Source organism: Crocuta crocuta, unplaced genomic scaffold, assembly GCF_008692635.1.
Source record: "Crocuta crocuta isolate KB4526 unplaced genomic scaffold, BGI_CrCroc_1.0 scaffold548, whole genome shotgun sequence".
In the NCBI taxonomy this organism is placed as follows: domain Eukaryota; kingdom Metazoa; phylum Chordata; class Mammalia; order Carnivora; family Hyaenidae; genus Crocuta; species Crocuta crocuta.
In genome coordinates, this window is record NW_027528725.1 from 1,587,908 (window position 1) to 1,612,788 (window position 24,881).

Genomic DNA, 24,881 nt, shown 5'->3' on the forward strand with positions numbered 1-24,881 from the left:
CAACAACCTCCACGCTAACAGGAGAGAAGTCGTTCTGAACACACTGGTAGCACAGCCACAACGGGAAACTACTGCAGCTATTTTTTAGGTCTTTGTTATAAAGACCTGGAAAGGCTGAAGTGTTTAAGATCTTATGTGTTGAAAATAAAGCCAAGGTGAATGCGTGCTCAACACAACTAGGAGAATCAACCAGCAGTACATGGGGAGACACAGAGAAAACGATGCTGTGTCCGGATGATGGGATTTGAGCAATGCTGGCTTTTGGCAACATTCTTTAACGTAACATTGCTTTCCACTGAAATACTACTTACAGAAAAAATAATAGCAGAAAATAGTAAGAGAAACTACAAATGTAGTTTTCTCTTTAAATGTTTATTTATTTATTTTGAGAGAGAGAGAGAATGTGAGCAGGGAAGGGGCAGGGAGGGAAGGGGAGAGAGAATTCCAAGCCTCACGCCATCAGCACGGAGCCCAACGCGGGGCTTGAGCTCACAAACTGTGAGATCATGACCCGAGCTGAAATCAAGAGTCAGATACTTAACCGACTGAGCCATCCAGGCACCCCTGAAACGTAGCCTTACTTCTGACCATGACAGAAAAGGGTATAGGAGAAACCTTAGGTGACATCTTGGGCCAGTTCCTTGGGGGAGCCTCTTGGGCTTCACAATGGAGGTGCTGCCTTCAGTTCTGACTCCTGGGGGCAGAGGGAGCAGGCATGGCCGCCCTGCTCCTCTGTCTGCAGGGTGACTCTCTGTCAGCACCCACCAGAACAACCTGCACTCCCAGCCGAGCTCTGATCTGTCCCCACCCCCGTCCCTACAGAGAAGCCCAGAGTGGGGCCTGGCGGCTCACCACAGCCCCCACGGGCTCCAGCATTCGGCACCAGGGCACCTGGGTCCCCACCCTGAGGGAGGACCCTTCCCTTGGAGGCCAGGAACTGGGCTGAAGGATTCTCCTGATGAGGCTGCAACTCGGAGCCTGTGCCCCAGGCTGGACCCAAACACTGGGGAGGGAGCACCCCATTAATCAAAAATATGTTGAGGGGCACCTGGCTGGTTCAGCCGGTGGGGCGTGTGACTCCTGATCTCAACGTGGTGAGTTCGAGCCCCGGTTGGGTGTAGAGATTATTTAAAAAAAAAAAAAAAACAAAAAACTACCCTGCAAAAAAAACTATTTTGAAAAAACCCTGAGCATCTCCATCTCCCCACAACACAAAAGGATAGCTGCCCCCCCAAGCTGCCCCCTCACCAAGGGTCCACTCAAGTCGTGCCCGAAGCAAACATGTAAAAGCCAAGAGCTGTGCTAGCTGCTTCACTACCCCTCTTGCTCGCTGGGAGCACCAGCGTCAGCACCCCGAAACCACCCTTGCCTGTGGCTGAGGCCCCAGGAAGCCAGGGGTGCACCAGGAGGGTGGGGTCCTGTCCCGAGACCCCTCGAAGTGGACATGGACCCTACACACCCCTGCCCACCTCTCCCTCCAGCACCTCATCCTTGCTTCAGGGAGAGAGAAGGGCCACAGAGTGCTGGACATGAAAGGGCCTAGAAAGAAAGCAAAAGGTTGAGCAAAGGCAAAGTGAGGATGATTTGAGGAAGAGAAAGGCAGGAGCTGAAATGGGAAAGAAAACACCTGCTTCCTCCCTCGAAGGGGACTGTACATGACTTATCACGTCTCCCAGACCCGAGGACAGACCTCAGGGAGAATGATGAGTTCGGGGACTGCCCCGTACTCCCCATGGAAGGGCTGGGTCACGGGGGGTGGAAGGGGAGCCCCCACAATACAAGCGACAGCAGGGCTTTACACAAGCATCCAGTGCCCATCCACCTGCTGCTGGATGCCTACAAGGCAGACGCCGTGATCCCAGCTCATATATCAGGAATTACACTCAGAAGGAGCCAGCAGTATGTCCAGGGTGACGCCCTGCCTCAGTGCCCCTGCCTCCTCGCACAAACATGGGGGCTCCTCCTGGGAGGCCATGCCCTTCCTGTACTGCCCAGGATCTCCCCGTCCCCAGGGCCCGAGTTCCGTTCTCCTAGTTCCAAGAAGTTTAGTTAAAATGGGGATGTTTTCAGGGCACCTGGGTAAATCAGTTAAGTGTCGGACTTTGGCTCAGGTCAGAATCTTGAGGTTCATGGATTTGAGCCCCGCGTTGGCTCTGTGCTGACAGCTCGGAGCCTGGACCTGCTTCAGATTCTGTGTCTCCCTCTCTCTGCCCCTCCCCCACTCACTCTGTCTCTCTCTCTCTCTCAAAAATAAATAAAAACATCAAAAAATTTTTTAAAATGGGGATATTTTTGAGGGGCCCCCAGTGGGTCAGTTGGTTAAGCATCTGACTCTTGATTTCAGCTCAGGTCATGATCTCACACACTTTCTCTCTCTCAAAGTAAATAAACAAACTTTAAAAAAATGGAGATGTCATTGAGCTACTCAGAGGAAAACTGAGGTGCAGATACTAGCGCCTTTCCACATGGGGGTCCCTCACATGTCATCTTGCTTCCACCTCCCCTGCATTTTGACTCCCATGAGGATGGTTTTTTAACGATCCCATCTTAGAGACTAGTAAACTGAGGCCCAGAGAGACCAAAGGTAAACTGCCCAGAGCCACAGAAAACGGGGCAGGTGCAGTCAGGCTGGGCTCCAGCCCTGTTCTCCTCCGGAGCGTTCCGCCCCCCTTGTCCGAGGCCGTTTGCGCACGTTCCTCCCCGCTCAAGAGGCTGACCCTTCGAGACGTCAGGGAGGCTGGGGAGGGCCAGGCTGGGCGGCGGCAGCTGTGGGCACCTGGCTTCTGTTTTCGTCTCATCTCCCGACGGGCCCAGAAATGGGCACAGTCCGTTGTGACAAAGAGAGGCTCATGCCAAGGGCCAATGCGGAGGCAAGGGAAGTGTAATGGAAACATGGAGGTCACTCAGGACGTGGGTGCAGGGGGACAAACGGGGAACCAGCTCCAGACCCCAGGACGGCTGGGGATGCGGCGGCTGTGGTTGGCTAGCAGCCCGACAGCCGTGGATGCAGCAGGTAGGTTGAGGGTCACTGCACTAACCTCCTGAGAAAAGGTCAGAAACCCTCCAGAGGGCCTGACACAGGACGTCACGGGGAGGGGCGAAGTGTGACCCTTGGCCATGAACCGTTTGCAGAGTTCACTTCCGTCCCCGGGCCTTGGCTCCACACATTCAGACATGCATGTCAGATGGACAACATCGCGGAGCGAGGGGTGGGGGGGAGGAGGTTTGCAAGCCGGAACCGAGGCCCAGAGTGCAGGGAAGAGGCCGCAGGGCAGGGCAGGGACGGGCTGGTGCTGACGGAAGCCCATGGAAACCAGAGGGCTGAGAGACTGGCCCCCTCAGCCTGCGGGAGCTGGGGAAGAACCAGGGGAGGCTGAGGCCCGCCCCCCAGGTCTGTCCCTGTCCCCACATCGCCAGGTCTGAGGGACAGGCCCTGGAGACAGAGCAAGGACCCCCAGAGCCTGGACCCTGTGGCAGCATTCACGGCAAGGCCAGAAGGTCACCGTCAGGAAAGGTGAGACAGAGCGTTGACAAACACAGATGGCAGGGGACAGCCGCAGAGCAGGGATGGGGCAGGCGGGGCCCTGCCACAGGCTGGGCTACAGGAAGGGAGAGCACAGGCTGGGCCGGGGGCTGGGCTTTCTTCTGGAGGAACTGGGGAGCTATCCAAGGGCAGCAAAGGAGTGACGTGGTCAACATGACTTTACGCAGCAGGGGCTGGCATTGCAGTACAAATGCTCCTGGGCACTTGGCAAACCAGTGGCGCGCTCTCGATAGCCCTCGGGTCCCCCCACACTTCACCTCCTGGGCTGAGCCCCTGGCCCTGCAGTTTCTGAGCCCTGCAGGAGGTATCCGGCAGTGAGGGTGGGCTGGGGGGCAGGCCCAGCAGCAAATGCACTGTCACTGTGATTCCTGCTGAAGGAAGGGCAGGGTCACCACACTCCTCTTGCTAGAGGCTCCCTCCAGGGTCGCGTGAAGAGGCTCACCTGAAAGGGACCTTCAGAGAGGGCCATGGGGACATGGCCAGGGGACAGCGTCCTCCTCCTGGGGGGCGGGGTCAGGCCAACAAAGGAGGCCTGCAGGTGGGGAGAACAGCCTGCACCGCTGCTTACCAGCGAGGGGACCTTGGCAGAAGGCTCAGCCTCCCCACCTGCAGCTTGCCGTCTGTGGTCGGCCATGACACCTTCTACTCCGAGGGACACTGGGCCTCCCCACGTGTCATCCCCTCAGATCCCACAGCCAGCTGCCTGCTGGAGTCACCCCGCTCCTGGTGGGAAAGCAGAGTAGATGGCAGCCACCCCCGAGCCCTAACGAAGACATCCCAGTGCCTGCCCTGAGCTGGCGCGTGTCCGTCTCCCTCTTCCGTATCTTACGCTCCTTCATTCCTGTTTTCCTCTTCTCCTCCGCCTCCTCCCCCTTCCCTTGCCTCCTTCTTTCTCGTATCCAGCCGAAGGACAGACAGCCAGGGCCCCGCATGTCAGAAGGGACGGTGGTCTCTGAGAACCAAAGAAGGGCAGGGGGCACACAGCTGGCCGCGGCCTCCCCCACACCCCCCGCCAGAGAGCGGCAGTTAGACCTCGGTCTCGACATGTCTGCCACATCCAACCTCGAGGAGAGCCCGCTTTCAAGATGCTAAATGTGTGTGTGTGTGTGTGTGCGCGCGCGCGCGCGCATGTGTATGTGTGCGCACATGCACGGATGTGTCTGTATATGTTCACAACAGGATTCCCTTTCTGCGGTAACCGCTAATTTAAGACAGGAGCCACAGATGCCCTTCCGAGGACAGAGAAACCCAAAGGCATTTACATACTCTGGAGAAAAAAACTGTTTTGCCGAATCCACATTCCTTCGCCATGCAGTGATGTCTACTGAGCTGGGGGAAAAAAATAGATGGGTGTTGTTGTCTTTCCCCATTTGCCTCGGCACAAACACTCCCACACAGGAATGCACACGCACCCTCGTGCGTGCACACACATGCGTGCACACATATGTACCCTCTCTGCCCCAACACAGCTCCGACCTGCACTCGCCTGGGTCTGGGACAGAAGCTCGGCACGAGGCAGCAGGTCCCGGCCCAGGAAGGCAGGACGGCGCAGGGGGCGGAGGCAGGCGAGGCCCAGGGTCGGGCCGCCGAGGGGCCTGCCCCTGTGTGCGGTGTGCCCCTGGGCCAGCTGCCCCTCGCAGAGGGCGAGCTCCAGTGCAGACCTGGGAAGCCTAAGCCCTCCGCAAATGCCGACCGTGACCTGCACTGACCCAGAAGAGGCCAAATCCTCTGGCAGAAAGGTCCGGACCCTCCAGAAAACGGCTCTGGGCCTCCCGGGCCTTGTTCCAGGCAGGTACACGCCCCAACTCCTACCCCGAGTCTGCTGCTTGGATTTCCTGGCATTTTTCTACCAAGTGCCGCCCTGCTTCGCACCTGTAGTGCTCACACGGCCACCCTTGGGGGCTTGAGGGGCCAGGGGCTGGCTTTGGGGGGCTGGCCCCAGGGGCCCCCGCACTCCTGTGGGTGAGACCCGGTAGGATTTCACAGGCCACAGCTTGTGTTGGGAGGCAGTAGGGCCAGCAGCCTTTCCAGATGGGATCTTGAGAAAAGTGCTCGACCTGCCAAGCCAGTTCCCAGATGTGTGAAATGGAAGGACGATGGTGCTGACGTCATAGGATGGGGGCGCATCCATCTGTCGGTCCACACCTCACACAACCAGGGCACCTGAGTACTCAGCACAGCACTGCTCACACAGCCAGGGCACCTGAGTACTCAGCACAGCACTGCTCACACAGCCAGGGCACCTGAGTACTCAGCACAGCACTGCCATGATACCTCCTTGGTTTTTATTTCATGCAGGAAGGGCAGAGAGGAGTCTTGACTCTTGCCTGTGCCTCGCGCTGCACTGACAGCCGGGCCCCCGGGGACTGCCACTCCGGGGGCCCCTTAACCGGATTGTCCACCTTTTATTTCCCCGGGAATCTCCGTCCATCTTCCAGGCAAGGCTGGTGGCCAGGTGCCCAAGGCAGGCGCGGGCTGGACCCCGGACTCTGCTGCCTCCTTCCACCCAGCGCCTCCGGACGAGACCAGCAGCAGGTGTGTGTCACAGTCCTAGCTGGTGGCTGCCCCGTCACAGCTCCCCAGAGCAAGACAAGAGGTCTGCGTGGCAGAGGGGCCACGTTGTCTCAGGTCTCACCCAGCCTACCTGCCGGGAACAAGCCACCCAGCCTGCCACACACCCACCCACAACAGGCAGCCACGTCCCGAGGCCACTTCACCCCCATTCTCACCCCACCGGCCACACACAGAACCGGGAGTCTCTCCTCCTGCCCGTCCTTCAGATACGCCCCAAGAGCTGGGCAGGGCCCCTGGCCAGTGCCACTCGGGGACCTGTCACCACCCTCCGGAGACCAGGGCTCAGCCCAGCCCCTACGTCACCTGCCCTGGGAACCTGGCAGACAGCCCACTTTTCTCTCCTAATTATTTTTCTTTGGCTGCGTGAGCATGGCATGAGCTAAAGAGATTGAATCAGGACCGGCAAGGGGAGCGACCTGAGTCACAGGAGAGGTGGAACAGGCGAGGAGGGGACCGCAGGTTCTCAGAGACAGTGGGGAGGGCCAGGGAGAGCCCAGGGCTGCCAACGAAATGAGTGCCTCACGACCCAAGGAGGAGGCTGGGAGTGGGGGGACCCGGGCATCCCTAGCTGGCCCAGGCTTTGACAACCATCCCAGGGATCGTTCCCTCAGCAGGGAAAGTCTGACCCCGGAGGCCTCGAGGTTTCAGGAAGAGAACCCATCGATTCAGTGGCCATGGGGCTCTGTCTGCACTGGGCAGCCTCCCTCCTCACGCCCCGTCCAGTCCTGCACCATCCGAACCGCGTGCGGCTGGCCTGACGTTCGACGCCACTGGCTCGTCCCTGGCCCAGCTGTGCCCCCCAGCCAGTGAGAGCTGCCTGCCCCCCACACCCCTCTGTGCCCAAGAGTCTCCAGCCTCCCCACCCTGTCCATGCTGGGCTCAGAGGCCCCAGTCTACAGCCCAGAAGTACTCACCACTGCTCCCCCACACAGGGCACCCACTCGGAGGAAACGTGTGCCCAGAAGCCCACGCAGTATCTTCAGCTGCAGCCGTACTCGCTGCATTTCTGCCCCCAGGCTGTGCTGGTCGCCAGAGGCGGGGGGGACCACACACCGGACACGGGCTGCCTCCCAGCCCCCAGCCCCCGTCTAAGCCACACTCTGGGCAATGCACCAGCAGCCCTACACCCACAGCAGGGGCTTAGCAGAGAGGACCGGGGTGTGGGGACCTGCCACGAGACCGTTCCCTGTCTCATTCCAGTGCTGACACACACGCACACACGCACACACACACACGCCTACTCACATGCAGACTCACGCTCCAACGCTCACAAACTCCTATACACACATACCTACATACACGCCATCATTTCTACATGGCCACACACCCACGCTCACTCTGGTTCACGCTTACACTCACACTGCTCATACAGTTACACGCTTGTTCACAAACTTGCACATGCACACACACGCCACTGACAGAGCCGCCCCCTCTGTGGGACTCCCTGGGCCCTCCCGGTCAGCAGTGCTTCTGCTCACCACTCCTGGAAAGGAAGGCTCCCTGGCTGTGACAGGATGGGCCGTCGGGGTGAGAGAGGAGAAGCCCCTTGCTCAGGGCTCCCGACACGGCGCCCCTGCCACACAGGCAGGCCCCTCAGCCCCCACTCCCTCCTCTGGCGCCTTTGGGGAGGACGCTTGCCAAGACGCACCCCCCCCCCGCTCAGCCCCACCCCTCTGGAGCCCCTATACCCCGTTTCCTTCGGTCCTCACGGCTTCCTGCCCGTCCCAGCCACCACACACGCCGGGGCCAGCGGGCAGGCCAGGGCCGTGCCCCCTCTCGTCAGACTTCCTGCAACGTGAGCAGGCAGCCGCACGCCTGGGAACCCGACAGGGGCCACCCTGCCCATACCTGGGGCTGGGACCCGGTCCCGGTCACTTCTCAGCCCTCAGCACAGGCCCCTCGCAGAGAGGCCTCCTTCTGATTTTCTGAAGGAGCGAATGAGCAGCTGTCTCTCCCATTCTAGAAAGCAGCTAGCTCACAAGTCCTTCGTCGGGTCCCGGGACTCCCTCTGCCTTCAGCATCACACCCCCAGCTCCCTGTCCCGTGTTTTCCAGCTGAAGGGAAGCCGTGGCACCTCTCACCAAATGCCTCATCTTACAGGGGAGGACCTGATGCCTAGAGAGAGGAAGTCACTTCCTCCATGCTGCACAGCAGCCATCCCTTCATAGCATGTCCAAGGCTTGGGATAGTTGAGGAGAGAAGGAAATGAGGGTGGGTTGGAGGCTAGAACAGTACCTGACTGCCCAAGCCCCAGACCATCAGGCCTCATCGACATCCAACCTGTGTCAGGGGAGCCCCGGGGACAGCCACAGGCACTAGGAGGCCTCTCCCTCCCAGAAAGGGCAAGGACACGACCAACGCCCCAGCAAGCAGGTGCCTCGGAGGCAGGGGGAGCCCCACGGTTGGGACGTGATGCCTGCACATGGCCCACGGGATGCTTCCTGGGAGGGCTTCACCTTCACCAGCATCTCCACAACCCACTGCTGCAGAAACTGCCCTGACCCTAGTCCTGGGCTCTCCAAACCCTGACTCCCACTCCCGTGCACCTGTCTGACCTCGTCAACAGCAGGGGGCCCTGACCTCACCCAGCCGACCCTCCCTCCCGCCCAGAGCCTGAGGCTACAGACCTTCCCAGTCCCCAGCAGGCCTCCCTTTAAAGATGACATAGTGGAAGGAGTCAGTCTAGCCGTCAGACAGGACTGGATTCCAAAGCTAGATGGTGCATCTTACAAGCCGTGTCGTGTCGCCCAAACTTTCCCAGTTTCCCTCCTCCGGAAATTGAGCGGAACATAACCCGCAGGGGGAAGATGAACATGTCGATCTCTGTCAGGACCAGTGCCCAGCCGGAACACGGTGCCACCGCGTCTGCCCATCCCCCACCTTCCAGGCATCTCATGGGGGGTGACAGAAAACCGACGCCCAGCCGAGCCCCCACCTGCTGGAACTGTGTCTCACTGACAGGACAGTCCCAGTCCTGGGCGCAGAGCTGAGCAGGAATTAGTTCCTGCCTGGGTGAGAGACTGAGAGAAGGCCCAGGGACCAGGGGCCACGGGATACAAAGCGACAGGAGCCCAGGGAAAGGGCGATGTCTGCTATTCCACAGGCTGGCATGTCTCGGCCACAGCCACAGCCACAGCCCATGCTCTGGGCCAACACGCATGAGCTGTTCAGTCTCACAGTCTCCCCAGAGGGAGGTGCTTTCATTCCCATTTTACAGAAAAGGAGGCTGGGCTGACACAACTTGCTCAAGGTCACACTGGAAACCCAAGTCTACGGGACAGCCCCGATCCCAAGCTCTCCACCACTTTGCTCTCCTGCCTGCCAAGATCAGATCTGCTAACTGGAGAGGCAGGGGAGGGGACGGGGGAGGAGCGTGCCTCCACTCCCCCAGGCAGACCCCAGGGTGCGCCTCCGAGCACCAGGAATTGCATTCTTGCCCACCTGCGAAGCACAACCGTGCTCACACCTGAGGCCATCACAGTGGGGACGCATGAGAACACCACCGGCCACCTCTGGGTGCAAAGCACCGAGCAGTTCCGGGAGAGGTAGAGTATATAAATCACATGAGCATCACGGGGTATAATTATTAAATGCTGTCATTTCGGAAGAAAATTAATTAGCAATAGCTGTAGCTGTCTTGTGTCTGCTTAAGCAGCGTGCATCTCAATTAAAATTTAATTGCCATAGTTCCGATCGCAGCAGGTTATACGCCTTGAGATGGTGAGCGGGCTCACGTTGAAGCAAAGCTTGGATCAGTGTGGAGTGGGAGACCGTCCCGGAAGGGGAGAGGAGGTGACGGACACGGGAACGGGCAGGACACCAGGTGCCGCGTGCCGGGGCCCACCGGGCCACCAAGCGGCAGCATTTCAGGCTTGGTCTATCCCCCACACAGACCCACCACCGGGAAAAGAGATTTTAAGCCTGGCATGAACTGTCAAGGGAGCCCTGGCTTCGGGCGGCGGGCCATGTAACAGAACAGGGTCTGGGGTGGAAAGGGCAAAAACTAGCTGGAGCGGGGCGCCTGGGGGGCTCAGTCGGTTAAGTGTCCGACTTCGGCTCAGGTCATGATCTCACAGTTCGTGGGTTTGAGCCCCGGGTCAGGATCTGTGCTGACAGCTAGCTCAAAACCTGGAGCCTTCTTCGGATTCTGTGACTCCCTCTCTCTCTGACCCTCCCCTGCTCACGCTGTCTCTATCTCTTTCTCAAAAATAAATAAAACATTAAAAAAAATTTTAACTAGCTAGAAGAAGCAAAGTTTCAAGGCAAGGACTGCCAAATCCCATCCCTCCAGGGTCATGGAGAGGAGCAGGCCACATCGGAGGCAATAAAGAAAGGTGAGGACTGGGGCAAACCAGAGCACCAGGCCCACCGTGGAAGGCAGGGGGCCACCGCTCCCCCCTGGCTACCTCTTGCCATGCAAGGCCAATAGGCTAGACTCCCAACAAAGTCAAAAAAAAATTTTTTTTAATTACTTTGTTTATTTGGGGGGAGGGGCAGAGAGAAAGGAAGAGAGACAGAATCCCAAGCAGGCTCCGTGCTGTCAGCACAGAGCCCAGTGCAGGGCTCCATCTCACCCACCGTGAGATCATTACCTGAGCTGCAATCAAGAGTCAGACGCTTAACCCTTTCGGCCACCCAGGCGCCCCCACAGGGATGGGGTTTTTAATTTCCCATGCCCTGAGTCTTAAACTACCGTGGGGCCTAACCCAATGGTTATTGATATTTGACCATTTGTCCAGGAATTCCTGTAAATACAAAACATCACAAAAGTCATCATTTTAGAAAGTAAGTTAGTGGCTGCCAGGAGGGTAGGGATAACTCAGCACTGGGTATGGGATTCCACTTTGGGGGTGATGGAAATGTTCTAAAATTAACTTGTGATGGGGGTACAACTCTAAATATTCTGAAAGCCACTGAATTGTACATTTTATTTTATATTTTTTATTTTTTTAATGTATACTTATTTTTGAGAGAAGGAGATAGAGGCAGAGAAAGAGGGAGACACAGGATCTGGAGCAGGCTCCAGGCTCTGAGCTGTCAGCACAGAGCCTGACGTGGGGCCTGAACCCACAAACCGTGAGATCATGACCTGAGCTGAAGTCAGACGCTTAACAGACTGAGCCACCCAGGTGTCCTGAACTGTACATTTTAAAAGGGGCGAGCGAATTCTATGGTATGTGAGGGACGTCCCATAATGCAGTTATTAAAACATAAAGTTAGGGTCTTTATCTCAAAGGCCCCCAACGGCTGCCAGTTTCCCCACCAGGGACCTTTCACGCACATCAAATGTGTCCCGAAGGACCGGTACAGGGTGGCTCGGGCTTAGCGGCTGGACAGACACCAGGGGAGCCCTCAGGGACCCCACCACCCCAACGCCAACAGAGCTTATGACACTCTTCTCAGTCACCAGACTGTCACCAGGGAGGCTGCCGGCTCATTTGAAAACGAGGACGCTTCAAGGCCCCTCTGGCCAGGAGCCCAGCCCCGGCAAGCCCCCAGTGGGCTTCCAACTCGTCTCCACAAGCAGAAGCCCCACTCTAAGCCCCGCCGACCCACCTGCATCACAGTGTTTACACCCCTACACCTGCAGTTCTGCCGATGTGGCCACAGCCCCCCACCCCCTCTCCAGGCCACTGCGGTGCTACCTGAAGGCAAGTGCTGTGTGTGGGAGGCTCTGGAGGACGCACGATGCCAACCAACACACCGCCTGCCACAGAGGGTACCCCGCCAGGGCTAGGCGGGGTGGCAGACAGCATCGGAGGCTGGCGCAGCATGGGAGGCAGGAGACAGAAAACAGCCAGCGTATCGGGCTGCACACGGCCAGGAGGAGACATGCCAGCTTTCCTACCTGACACGCAGCACCCTGCCCAAGCTGTCCGGACGGGCAAGGGGATACCACATGACACGCACAGGACTCTTCCCTCCCTAGGCTGCAGGCCTCAAGGAGCCACAGTCCCAGAGCGTCACCGGTCTCCGGGCACTGATACTCTGACCCTGTAACCTGCACAGGTCTACACTCTAAGCCCATCTCTCCTCTCTTTCCCAAACCTACTCAAAAAGACTTCATTCAGGGGGCTGCCTGGCTGGCTCGGGCAGTGGAGTGTGCGACTCTGGATCTTGGGTTGTTAGTTTGAGCCCCATGTTGGGTGTAGAGAGTACTTAAAAATAAAACCCTTGGGGCACCTGGGTGGCTCTGTCAGCTGGGCATCCGACTTCGGCTCAGGTCATGACCTCGTGGTTCGTGGGTTCAAGCCCTGTGTCAGGCTCTGCACTGACAGCTCAGAGCCTGGAGCCTGCTTCGGATTCTGTGTCTCCCTCTCTCTGACCCTCCCCTGCTCATGCTCTCTCTCTCTCAAAAATAAAATTCTTATTAAAAAAACCTTCACTCAGGCCATAACATTTCCACACCGACCCATTTATTCCACTTCGAGCAATCTACCCACAGAGTGGCCTCAACAGCTGTTACCTGCAAAGTTGTTAGTCACTGAAAACGCAGAACTCCAGAAAAGTGAAAACCGCTTCGAATGGCCCCAATGCAGCGCTGGCTAAGTAACCACCGCATGTCTGAATGATGAACGTTTGTCATTGAAAATAATATTTGCAGACTTATCTGATATCACGGGAAGGGCCTATGTTAAAACACCAAGTGATAAAATCCAGGATGCAAACCAGCAAATGCAACAAGACCTCGGAAACCAGGGTGGCAATCTGGAGGAGGGGGGTCCTTGGAGGCCATGGACCTATCACTGCTAGTTGTTGCCAAATCCTGGCATCATCGAGGGTTTTTTTTCTTAAAAACACTTTCCTGAACGTTCCATGTGACCACTTTAAGCATTTGTGTAGAATTATTTTGTTAATAATATATAACACTTATAATTATTCAAAACGCACTCTCCGCCACTTGTCCACGGCATAAGATATCCTCTCCCCTTCCCACCACGTGCAAGGTGCCAGGTACCAGAGCTTGGATCTCTGAGCCCACGCCCAGGCCGCGGGCCCCCAGCACGGCTCCTTCCTACAGCTCAGCCTGGAACTGGCCACTTGGTGTTCCTGGGGACCCAATAAAGCATTCACTCTGCCATTTATTGAGGGCACCCTGGCTGCCCGGCGCCACATCAGCCCCTGGGGCTAACAAAATTAATGTGGTCTGTGCCCCCAGAGGACTTTGCTTAGTGGGAGCAAACCTCAAGGAGACCAGGGCGCCTGGGGGGGCTTAGTCAGTTAAGCAGCGACTTCGGCTCCGGTTATGATCTCACAGTTCATGGGTTCGAGCCCCGCATTGGGCTCTGTGCTGACAGCTTGGAGCCTGGAGCCTGCTTCAGATTCTGTGTCTCCCCCTCTCTGTCCCTCTCCCACTCTCAGTCTCTCTCTCTCTCTCGAAAATAAAGATAAAAAGAAAAACATTTTTTTAAAAATCAAGAAGACCAATAATTAATTGTAGAATAGGACCTGAGTTTGGGAGTCGGGGAAGAAATGGGGAAGAGCAGGGGCTCCCAAAGTTAGGAGGAGACCTGGGGTGTGAAGGAAGAAATTGGACATTATCCTACATAAGGTTTGCATAAGACCAACATCACCAACCCCCCGCCCCCTCCCATGCATGACAGACACTGGCCAATCAGTCCCAGCACTTTTCCCAGCAGCCCTTGGGGTCCTTCTTACACAGGACAACAGACGGCCTCTCCCAGTCCAACTGGCCTGGCACGGAACACAGACCCACCCTCCACCTGTGGGCAATGCAGAGTCCAAGCAGGGGAGTGGCATGGCCCCATGTGGCTTGGATCGCCCCGGAAACAAGGGTGGCCGGGCAGCAGGAAGCCAGGCAGCAGACAGGTGTGTGAGTCACGAGCACGCCATCCACAAGCAAGGTGAGGCTCTCCCTGGGGAGGTGACGGAGCAGAGGGGAGTAGAGCTACACAGCACACTCTAGGACCCCCTCCTATCTTTGGGGAGGCCTGGCCCAACAAACCCTGCAGCCCCTCTGGAAGGAAGACGATCCAGCACTTGGCTGAGCTCCTAGGTGCACAGAAGGTCCGAACCGGGCAGCTTACTGCCCGCCGCTATGGGCAGCCCCGGGCACCCAGCCAGAGGGATGGGCTGAGCCGCACTCATTCTAACTGCTCTTCCAGACCACGTGGCTTCTGACAGCATGTCTTCTCATCTCAAGGATACTGCGAACATCTTCGAGAAAGAAAAAGGGCCCTTGGAAACCACGCAGCCTCACCTGTTCTTTTTACAAAGGTGGATGGCCAGCGTCAGAAACATGGAGCCACCTGCCCGAAGTCACGGGGCGGTGGCTGCCTCAGGCATGGTGCCATCCCACAGCCCGGCTCAAGCTCCTGAGTCCGGCAGAGTGCCAAATGCAGGCAGCATCCACTAAAGACCCACGGGTTGGCCGAGGGACACGGAGAAAGGAGAGGGCAGGCCCAGAGCCCCTGCCTGAGCTTTGGACCCAAGCCTGCCAGCCGCCATCCTCCGGGCCAGCCTGCCTTCTCGCTCAGGGTTCCCAGGGACAGGCTTAAGACCTCGTGGAGCCAGGGCTCACGCAGAGCCCATCGGCGGCACCCCCATTGGGAATGGATGCTCTTTTGTGTTCACTCGGCCACAGTTTTCAAAATACTGATTTGCTGCCATGGAGCCACATGTGGCCAGGCAAAATGGGGATCCCTGGTGAGCTCTGTGCCCAGGCGAGCAGGGCACACGGATGGAGGTCATAACCAGCATCTGGGCTCCAAAGATTAACTCAGACTCAGCAGGTGGGAGTCGAAGGGGTGTGGACGTGTGTGGTGGGCTTCCAGGGGACCTCTTTCCATCCAGTCCCCACAGGCCATCAGACAGGTGGAGGCAGCCAGCACCACAGCCACTACAGGCAGGAATAGAAGAGAACGCCTCCCGGGTGCCCAGCGCACTGCCGAGTGCGTCCCAGTGGGTGGCCTTCACTGGTCCCCATGACCCTCTGAGGGCTCCCGGCCCTGTTCCCAAGGTGAGCTCGAATCCGCAGCGGAGAGTCACTTCATATCCTCCCGGTCCCCAATCACCGGCAGCACGTGCCCATCCCCCAGCACTGACCTCCCTGATGCAGGCCACCTTCCCCAGTGTCACCCAGTCACTCCTGAGTGCTTTCACATCTGCATCAGACCCCAAACCGGGCCCACACAAGGGAGACAGACAGGAAAACCCTCGCCGACCCTGGAACTGTGTCCAGGGGGACCCAAAGTGGGGTTCAGGGGGGTGACAGGCAGGCAGGAGAAGCCAGTCGGGCAAAGGTCTGGAGAGGAGGGTGGAAGCAGCAGGAAGCTGGTCAGGGAGCAGACGATGTGAATGTCAGGAGTATGGTGGGAACATGGGAACTGAGCACCGCATACAGGGCCATAGAGTTAGTTGCACAACTCCAGGGGCCGCCAAACTATTCTATGTGAATCTGGCTCCAACCAGACCACCCAATGAGTGGTGCCCGGTGTCCAACCACCAGAGGCTGCCTGCAAGCAGGGGGGTGGAGCTGGGGGAGTGAGTTGGAGAGGCTTCTGAAATGCATCTATCCCCCCCCAGGGTCACAGGTGATTCATGGACCCCAGCCATGCTCCCTCTGACCATCAGGCCCCAAGAATAATCAAATATCAAAGGCCAAGCTCTAGAGGATTCCAGCCAAGTCCCGAGCAACCCGTCCTCCTAGGTTTCCAAGACCCACCACCTTCAGGAACCCTGACCATGCTGGTTTGGAACCGGTGTGTTGCAGGTAGAGGGGGCAGGAAGTGTAGACACCCCCACTGGTCAGCCAGGACCCATCCAGCCACGTGCACTTCTAGAGGCTGTGCATTTGCACTTGCACACGCACACCGCGTTTGTGCCAATGTCCACACACTCACACGCTTCGAACCCATGCGCAGACACGCTCTCCCAAACGGGCAGAGCCACACACTCAAAACGCATGCACGATCAGAAATGCACCTGCATGCAAATGCACCTGTATACAAACACACAAAATAACACGTGTCCCCTACATACACAGATACACACAAGTAAACACACACACACCCTCTGTCACTCAGCAGCACACCGTGCACATGCCTGACACAGGCAGACAAATCTCTATCTACGCTTGCCTTCTGCAGTTCAGGGAAACTGTTTTCTAGAAGGTGAGCTCCAGAGCTCAGGGTCCACGCAGCTGACGTTTGCCTTGGTGTTCACCCTGAACCAGGTCTCCAAGGGCTAGAGGGAGCTCCACCCAAGGACAGCTTCCCAGAGAAGGGGATGACTGCACAGGCCCTGGGCGGGGCGGAGGGGGGGGTTACCCTTAGACCCCAGGCAGCCAAGAAACTCTGGAATCTTTTGTGCTGCAGCAGAAGGAACCCACTGGACTCAGGCAGCATGGGTTGCCCAGCACTGGGCTTGGGGCCGCCAACGGGGGGTTCTCCCCCAGTTACTAAGGGAGCCTGCAGTACTGAGGGGATGCCCAAAGGCCCAAGGGCCTCTCGATTTTCCTTCATTTGTCCATCTATGGGTCCATTCGTCCAAGTGTCCATTCGTCCAAGCAACACCGGCTGTGGGTGCCAGACTAGACATCAAGCTGAGCTCCAACGGGGGTCTCCACAGTCACAGTGGATCCTGGCGGGGCGAGGGTGGGGGGAGGCTCTCAGGAGGACAGAGCTACTCCTTGCCACCAAGCTCATGCTGTTGGATCATTTCCCAGTGAAGAGCTTCCTGGTGTCTCCTCATCCCTGAGAAGCTGTAGAATCAGGCGAGCCCACCTAGAAAAAGCCCTCTACGTTCCTGACTGAATGAATGAATCTCGAACGAACAGGAGACACCTGTTTTCGCTCCCCAGGCACATGGCCCCCGTGTCCAATGTTCTGGCCACCTTTCCAGAGCAGCACCACCTCCTCCCACAGTCAGGCCTCCCCTCCTGGGGGCAGAGGGCGGCGGCCACCTGCTGGGCCCCGCACAGCATGTGGGAGGCCTCTGGGCAGCGGTGCCAGTCACTGGGAGGACCACAGTCACTAAGCATCAAGCCCTTTGACGCGCCACCCTGGGCCCAGCGCTTCCTAGATGTTGTCTCCGTCACACCTCCCCAGGCCCACGTGACAACCTCCTTCCCAGGATGGAAGACCAGAGGCACTGGGCAAAGAAGCACTCGAGGGCCACGCAGCTCACCGAGCAAAATCCAGGGCTGAGACCAGGTGGTGAAGCCTGAGCAGAGGTGGGGTGACCCAGGGCAGGGCCACGGGCCCCCGGGGCCAGGGGAGGGCGCCAACTGGGGGGTGACATGAGCCAGGGGAGAGGGTCAGCTGGGGACGATCTGGGCTGGAGAGGGGAGACCCACGGGGAGGGCAGGTGTGCTGGAGAGAAGGCCAGCAGGGGAAGGGGGAGGGGGCCATGGGGAAAGGTCGAGAGAAGCCCTCGGGGGCCCCTGGTGCCCCCATGCCAATTTGGTGAGGGTATTAAAAAGTTTCTTTTCAATTATTTCTTTCTTGAAAATGACTAATAGCGCTCTGATGGAGATGCGACTTAATTTCCCAGTTGGTTTGCAAATGAGGAGACCCATAATTGTATGACCCCCTCACCGGCAGCAGACAGGGAGAAGGGTGGGTTGGCTCCGCGGAGGACGGCCGAGGGTAAAAACATCTCCGCTGAACGTGCAGGGACCCCGGCAGCCGACAGCAGTGGAGTTCAGGCAGACACAGGACCCCCCTGCGCCCCACACCGGGCTCCGCACACCTGGGGACCCGGCCTCACGCTCTGCTCGAACCTGGTTAAGCTCTGACCCCCAGGTCTCGGCCACCTCCTCAGGAGCCCCGTCTCAGCCCTCCACCCCCCCGCCCCAGGAGGGAGGAAGTCCACCCCAAAGCAGCCCGGCCTAGCTGCCCAGCCAAGGAGGCAGATCCCACAGAGCCCTGGAGGTCGCCAAACCCAGCACGTGCGGCGGACCGAAGGAAACCCTCAGCCCTTAGCCAGAGCTAGAGCCTGCTGTGTGTCCCTCAGGCCTTCAGCCTGTCCCGTGTCCCCTTCTCACAAAACCCCCACAGAGGGCACATTCCCAGCCACCGGGCAGGCAAGGAGAAGCAAATGCCAGGGGGCCCCATTCCCAGGCGTGAGGCCTTGGTCTCACTCTGGAGGCCACTTTCTTCCCATGCTAGCCTCCCCCCACCGCCACTCTCTCTCCATGGCTAGGTGAACCCCAAACCTGCCTTCAGTTGGGGCTCCCATCTGGGAGCCCCGCAGACCTGGAAACGGGCCCCGCACGGCGTGCTCCCGTGAGGAAGCACCATTCCTAGAGCCGGCTCTGGAAATTTCACTGGAGCTATTTATAAACTGTCCACATAACTATATAATGAGGGCCAGTGAGTTCTGTCCTGTCCTGTTATCTAAGTGACTCACAAAAATCGCCCCGCAGGTGGGCACTAAAATATCCCCGTTTTACAGGTGCGGGAGCCGAGGAACAAAGGTCTTAGGGAGACTTTGATCCCGCCAGGCAGTGTGAGGGAAAAGACACTCTTCCCCTACCCCATCGCCTCCCTGGCTTTCTCCTACTTACGAGAACACAGAGCCTCACATTTACAGAGGTTGCGACTTTCTCAGTATGGATGTGTGGTCCCTCCTGGCCACCGTCTTTTCTTCTGTGCTGAGGGCAGCCTTCCTGCCCTCCTACCCCAGGGCTCCTCCCTAAATCCTCTCTAGATCAGCTGGGAGACACTCCAGGCATCTCATGCCTCCCAGGCAAGGAGCCTGGGGTCTGAGGTGGAGGGGCGCGGGGACCCTCGCATCCCCGTCACGTGGGCGTGCATGTCCCAAGCCCGCAAGGACATGCGCGGAGTCAGGAAGTGAAGTCTGCCCGCTGTGCTCCCAGAGGCCCCGCCGTGTCCAGACAGAGGCACCACAGCTGGACTGAAAGCTGTAGGGTCGGGAAGGGCCAACTGGCTCCAGAGGGGCTGAGGGGCAGCGGGAGTAACTCATCCCAGCCCTCTGACCCCCTGCGCTGTGGAGCAAGGAAACCCCACCGGAGGCGGGGGCCTGGCCAGGAGGACTTTTGTTGGGCAAGCAGACGTTATCGCTGCAACAAATGTCATCTGGTTCCAGGAGTGTTTTCCCTACGGCTTTTTAAGTTCCCACCCCTCTCTCTGTATCAGCATCTCCTGTCTCAGCCCTGCGTCCCCTGGGTCCGCCCTGGCACGCGCCACAGGGACACCAGGCGGCCAACTTCCAGAGCAAAGGAGACAGAGGCCCCAGACACACCTAGTGAGCTTGGTCTCAGCTCGACGCTGACTTCAGCGGGGCCGGAGCTCACAGGACCCATGTGGCCCTGCAGAGTCCCCTGTTTCCCCAGAGCCTGTCACCCGGACAAGCCCTAGTGGGGCCTAAGGGAAGGAAGGCGGCTGCGAGTTTTCACAGGCAGCAAGGGCCGGGGGAGAGCCTCAGGTCCACCCCTCCCCGCCCTGAGGGGGCTGTCCGGCCAGCCCCACACACCCCACCGGGCCCCATGGGGCCCCAAGGCCACCCCAGCACCTCTCCCTCAATGCCTCTCTGTTCCCTTCCCCCGAATGGGGTTGTTCACATTTATCAAGCACCGACTGCATGCCTGGCTGACACTCAGGACACGCCAGACACGCCACGCTGGGCCAGCCTCCAGATGCTCACAGCCCACGGACAGAGGCGGAAAAGTAACGAGGACGGCGGGCAATGCAGCAAAGAGGAAGCAGTGGGCAGTGGCACGGGGCGCTCCAGGAGCCCGGGGCACCGAGACGGCGGTGGCAGAAAAGACTCCCTGGAGGAGGCGAAGCCTGAGATGGACAAGCACTGAACTGAGTCAGGAGGCCGGGGCTTTAATCCTTCCCTGTCCTCTGTCCTCTGCTTCCTGCTGCCCAGCTGGCCCTCCACCCTCCAGCCCCAACTCCCAGGGCCACTGCCTGCCACCAGATCTGGGACACGGGATGCTGTCGCCTCGCCTCAAGAAGCCCCCGGGCTGTTGGAAGACTAGACCTGAACCCTGACCCTCCAGCCCAGAGCCCAAAGAGAGGCACGGACAGGCCGAGACGGTCACAGATGCTTTAGGATGGGCTCCCTGGGTGGATAGGGAGGAGGGCATGGCTGGCAGGTGACTGAGACGGGGAAAGATGAGGGGCCACTCACCCTCACGCCTTTGCTTGCCCCTCGGTCATGCTAAGTCCAAGACACATGTCCCCACACAGACCGCAAGCCATAAGGAAGCCTGACCCCACCCCGGTGCCCAGGTCTTGGCAGCAGCCTCATGGATTACCTGCAACTGGGAGGTAAAGACGAGCAGGAACTACGGGAGCCTGCCTGGGCTGTCAGGGAAGGCTTCCTGGAGGAGGCAGCATTGACACCGGGTCTTCAAGCATGAGGAGCCTTGCCAGGTAGGGACTAGGAGTACGGTAGGCATAGAGAAGTGTGCAGGGTTATTGGCACCTTAGAAGAAACTCCGTTTTTGTCACCCAGTGGACCCCATGTTACTGAATTCCCAAGCCCTACTATAGGACATGAAACCTGAAAATTCCAAAGCTTTTTTTTTTTTTTTAAAATCTATTTATTCTGAGAGAAAGAAAGAGAGTGCTCATGTGCTCATGCATGCAGGAGAGGGAGAATCCCACGCAGGCTCCGTGCCGCCAGCACAGAGCCTGACGTGGGGCTCGATCTCACAAACCACAAGACCACGACCTGAGCCAAAACCAAGAGTCAGACGCTGAACCGACTGAGCCGCCCAGGCGCCCCGTTTTCTGAAGCTTTCTAAGGGCACACGCACACACCCCCTGCACACCCCAGAAGCTCAACCCAGCCATTGAGGCCAGCCTCTCAAAGGTCAACGCTTTACATGCAGGAGCCACCACCAAAGTCAGTAAGGGGACATGCAATGAAGGGGCAAGAAAAAAGGCAAGGGTCACCCTGAGGTCCCCTTCCGCCTTCGCCAGTGGCCTCCAATACTAGGTCTGGGGTATGAAACAGGGACTTGAGCCTGAGGACACCTGGGAGAGGCCCAGTGGTCCCAGGCTGGGACATCCAGAGAGAGAGCGGGACTGGCAGAGAGGCGCCCTCAGCCCCAGGGGCAGGCGGGAAGTTCAAGGAAAGACATGGGCCTCGCAGCAGGCAGAAACCAAGTACTAGAAACAAGGTGGTGCTCCCGCACGCCGGGTGGTGGGCACTCAGCTCCTACCACTGGGCATTTGCTCCGTGAACAAACGATCAGATGTTGCAGCTCCTGATTTCCGTGAGAGACACCCAACCAAACACACCCGAGCGAACATTGAAGTCATTTATTGGAGAAACAGCTAAATGTTCTTAGAGAAACCATGGCTTTGCACTCCGTGAGCTTTAGAAATGCCAAGTCCACACTACCCGAGTTTCTTTAGCACAGAGCTTACTAGAACCTTCAAAATAACATCCCCCCCTTTGACGGGCCCAGAAATCCACAGAGTGGCTCCTCTCACACTCCCTTGGGCACCGGCCTCTTCACCCACAGCAGCCTGTACAAAGAGGAGCTGCAGGAAGCCAACGCAGGGGACCCTTCCTGCCTTCCTCCCCCTGACCACACAGGGCACCGACATGGCCAGCTGAGCCCACCTCAAGGCCGACTGAAAGCAGCCTCATGCCCAGCTGTGACCCAGTCTCACTCTCGCTCAGGGCGGGGGTACAAGGCAAGGAGGGTGACGTTGTGAAAAGGTTAACCCAGAAGCATCCGTTCTTAAAAAAAAAAAAAAATCAACCGTGTAGTGCATGGCATCCGCTATTAGCCAACTGCCATCATCATCCAATAGTCTTGTCAAGAAGCATGTTCTGGAAGGAAGAAGCCTGCTCTTGACTACCTGGGTGGAACACTGTGGCTCTCCTCTGGGCAGTCTCTGTGCCTGGGACACCCTGTCCCCAGCATGTCTTTCAATGGCTCCATGGAAGGCAGCCCTCGGCCAAAGGCCCTGACCAAAGCCAGCTCTTCGACCTTGTGTGCACCCCTTTCTGTGCCCAGCGCCACAGGAGGGGGCTGTCCTTCCTGAAGCCTTCATGACGGTGGGCGCGTCCGGGTGACAATACAGCAGAACCCCGGGGACCTCTGCCCAGCACGAAAGGGGAACACTGAGGTCAACATCACGAGTGTGGCCTTTCCCGGGATCCGGCAAGAAAGCTCGTAGAGCAAGCTGTCCTCACGGCGCTGTGAGATTATCTCCCGGGACACAGGACATTGGCTCACAAAGCCGTGGCCGGCCGGCTTGGAAGAACATAAAAGGCCCTCTTGTTGACAAAACCCACTCCTACAGCAGAACCTGCCCCCAAACCTTTTAAAATGGCTTTGGATTTGGGCCCCAACTTGCTCTTCACGGCCCCACTGCACAGACACGTTGCTGACATGCCAAACCCGTGCTCTGCCCCTTTCGCAAAGGCAGTCCCGAAAGTCCATGAGAGCTTCCTCTGGGGGGCAAGACGGCACATGCCGGCACGGCCCACAGAGCGTGGCTCCTTGTCGTTCTGCCCAGAAGGCTGTAATTAGAAGGCGGTCCCCTCCATCTGCGGGGATTCCACGCCAGCCCCTCCCTGTGCTTTCTGGAGAGCTCTCGCCAGGGGCCAGACGATGGGGAGACCCTCTGAGCATCCACTGGGGGCCCGGCCTTGCTGCACAGAGCCCCGGCTCAGGACACTTTACCAGGAGTCCTGCCAGCCCTTCAAGTTCCCTCAACCCAACAAATACGGCCGTCCTTCCTTCCTTCTCCCTCCCTCCCTCCCCTCCTTTCTTCCCAAACATGGCCTCTCTCCCTCCTTGCTCCCCTCCCTTCCTTCTTTCCTTCCCAAACATGGCCTCCCTCCCTCCCTTCATTCCATGAACGTTCATGATGGCCAATGGATACAAGATGGTCCACCAGGTAGAGAAGACACAGAGGTCTGAGACCAAGTCAGTCAATCAAAATAGTGACAATGGCCAGACAGGGGTCTGGCCTGAGGGGCAGGGGGCACAGGGAAAATGTGGCCGACTGGGCCTATGACAGGGTGGGGGTTTGGGGGTACATTCATGGAATCGGAGGCCAGTCCAGTTGTAGCAACAGGTTGCTGCCAGTGGCTAACGAGGCCAGAGACGGGGCAAGGCCAGGGCCTGAGGTCTTCAATGCCAGGTTCCAGAACCTTCCAAAGCTTCACCTATGCAATCTGCCCTTTGGAATGCCCTGCCCTTCTTTCCACCATCAAACCCTAACCTTGGCCTCAAAGCCCACCCCACTTCCCAAGCAAGGAAGCCGTTCCTCCTGGGAGCCCTCCAGCCCACAACACATAGCTTAGGACTTGACATCAGAGACAGGGCGTCACACCCTCGTGTCCCAGACAGAGGTACTATGGTCTGAAGAGGAGCTGGGCTCCACCCCTCGGCCGGCCTTCCCCTTTGGTGGAGATAGGACAAAGATGGGAGCCGGGAGGCCGGGGTCTGGTGCGGGGCCTGACAAGCCACGCCTCTCACAGAGAAACCTCTGTGTCCTCTCAGGGCAAGGCCATCCCCGATCCCTGCACCACGTCCAGGACAGCCCCTATCCCTTGACCTCTTGAGGATCCATTCCTGTGTCCATCTTTCCCCACCGCTGGGGGCTCTGTGAGAGCGAGAATCGGGTCTTCTTTGATGTCATGTCTCCAGCACAGTGCTGGCTCCCAATCAATGTTCACCGGGTGAATGGACAGACGGATGCACAGATGAATGGAGACAGAGAAAGGAGACAAAGAGAAGGGCGGACAGAAAAGTAGGAAGACAGGGGCACCCGGGTGGCTCGGTCGGTTGAGCGTCCGACTCTTGATCGCAGCCCAGGTTACAAGCTCACGGTTTGTGAGTTTGAGCCCCACGCTGGGCTCTGCGCTGACAGCATGGAGCCTACTTGGAATTTTCTCTCTGCCCCTCCCTTGCTCGTGCTCTCTCAAAAATAAACATAAAAAGAAAAAAGAAAAAAGGTAAGAAGACCCCTCTGTGGCTGAGTCACTCACAGATGAGAACATGTTCCCACCTATCGCTGCTCTCCTGAAATCCTCACACGATTCTTCACCTTCTCCCTCCCCGTCACTCAGCTGGAGCCCGTGTGAGGGGGAAGGAGCAAGCCCTCCGGCACCAGCAGGCCTGGGTTCAGATCCCAGCTAACGCCTTTATAGCTACAGGGCCTCAGGCCAGCTCCTCGCAGGCACAGTCCCTCCGTTTCCCCATCTCTAGAACATTCCCATCAACAGTGGCCACCCCGCAGTGAGCCACGGAGGTCCCTCCCTGAGACGCGCAGGTGACGGCTCGGGCACCCTCTGTACCCCTCATCCTGGGCAGCCTCGCGGCCGTCCGCCTCCCAGGGCTCAGCATGGAGCAACCCAGCCCGCAGAACCCTCCGTAGAGGTCACGACTACCACCGGCATGGGCCACACACTCTCAACCGGATCCCGGGTACAGGCGACAACGGCCCCCAGCAACATGTGGCACCAGAGTGACACGGCCACCGTGCACACCTCTCATTGCCTGAATGTTTGCCATCAACTATGCAGCAGATAAGCAGCACCGGGGCCTAATTTCCTAATTTGCCCCTTCATGAGAAGGGAGCCAGACCTTTTCTGGAGGCCGTGCTCTCCAGGGTACAGCAGCCCAGGCCCAGGTGGGGACGCTCCCAGCCAGGGGGGTGACCCTGCCACCACTCTTTCAACTGAGGCTCCTTCCCAAACCACCCACTGGGAGGGCCGCCCTGTGCCGGGGACACTGCGGAGCCCTGGCGAGGGAAGGGCTCCCCAGAGACGGCAGAGGGCGGACGCTCCTGCCCATCTC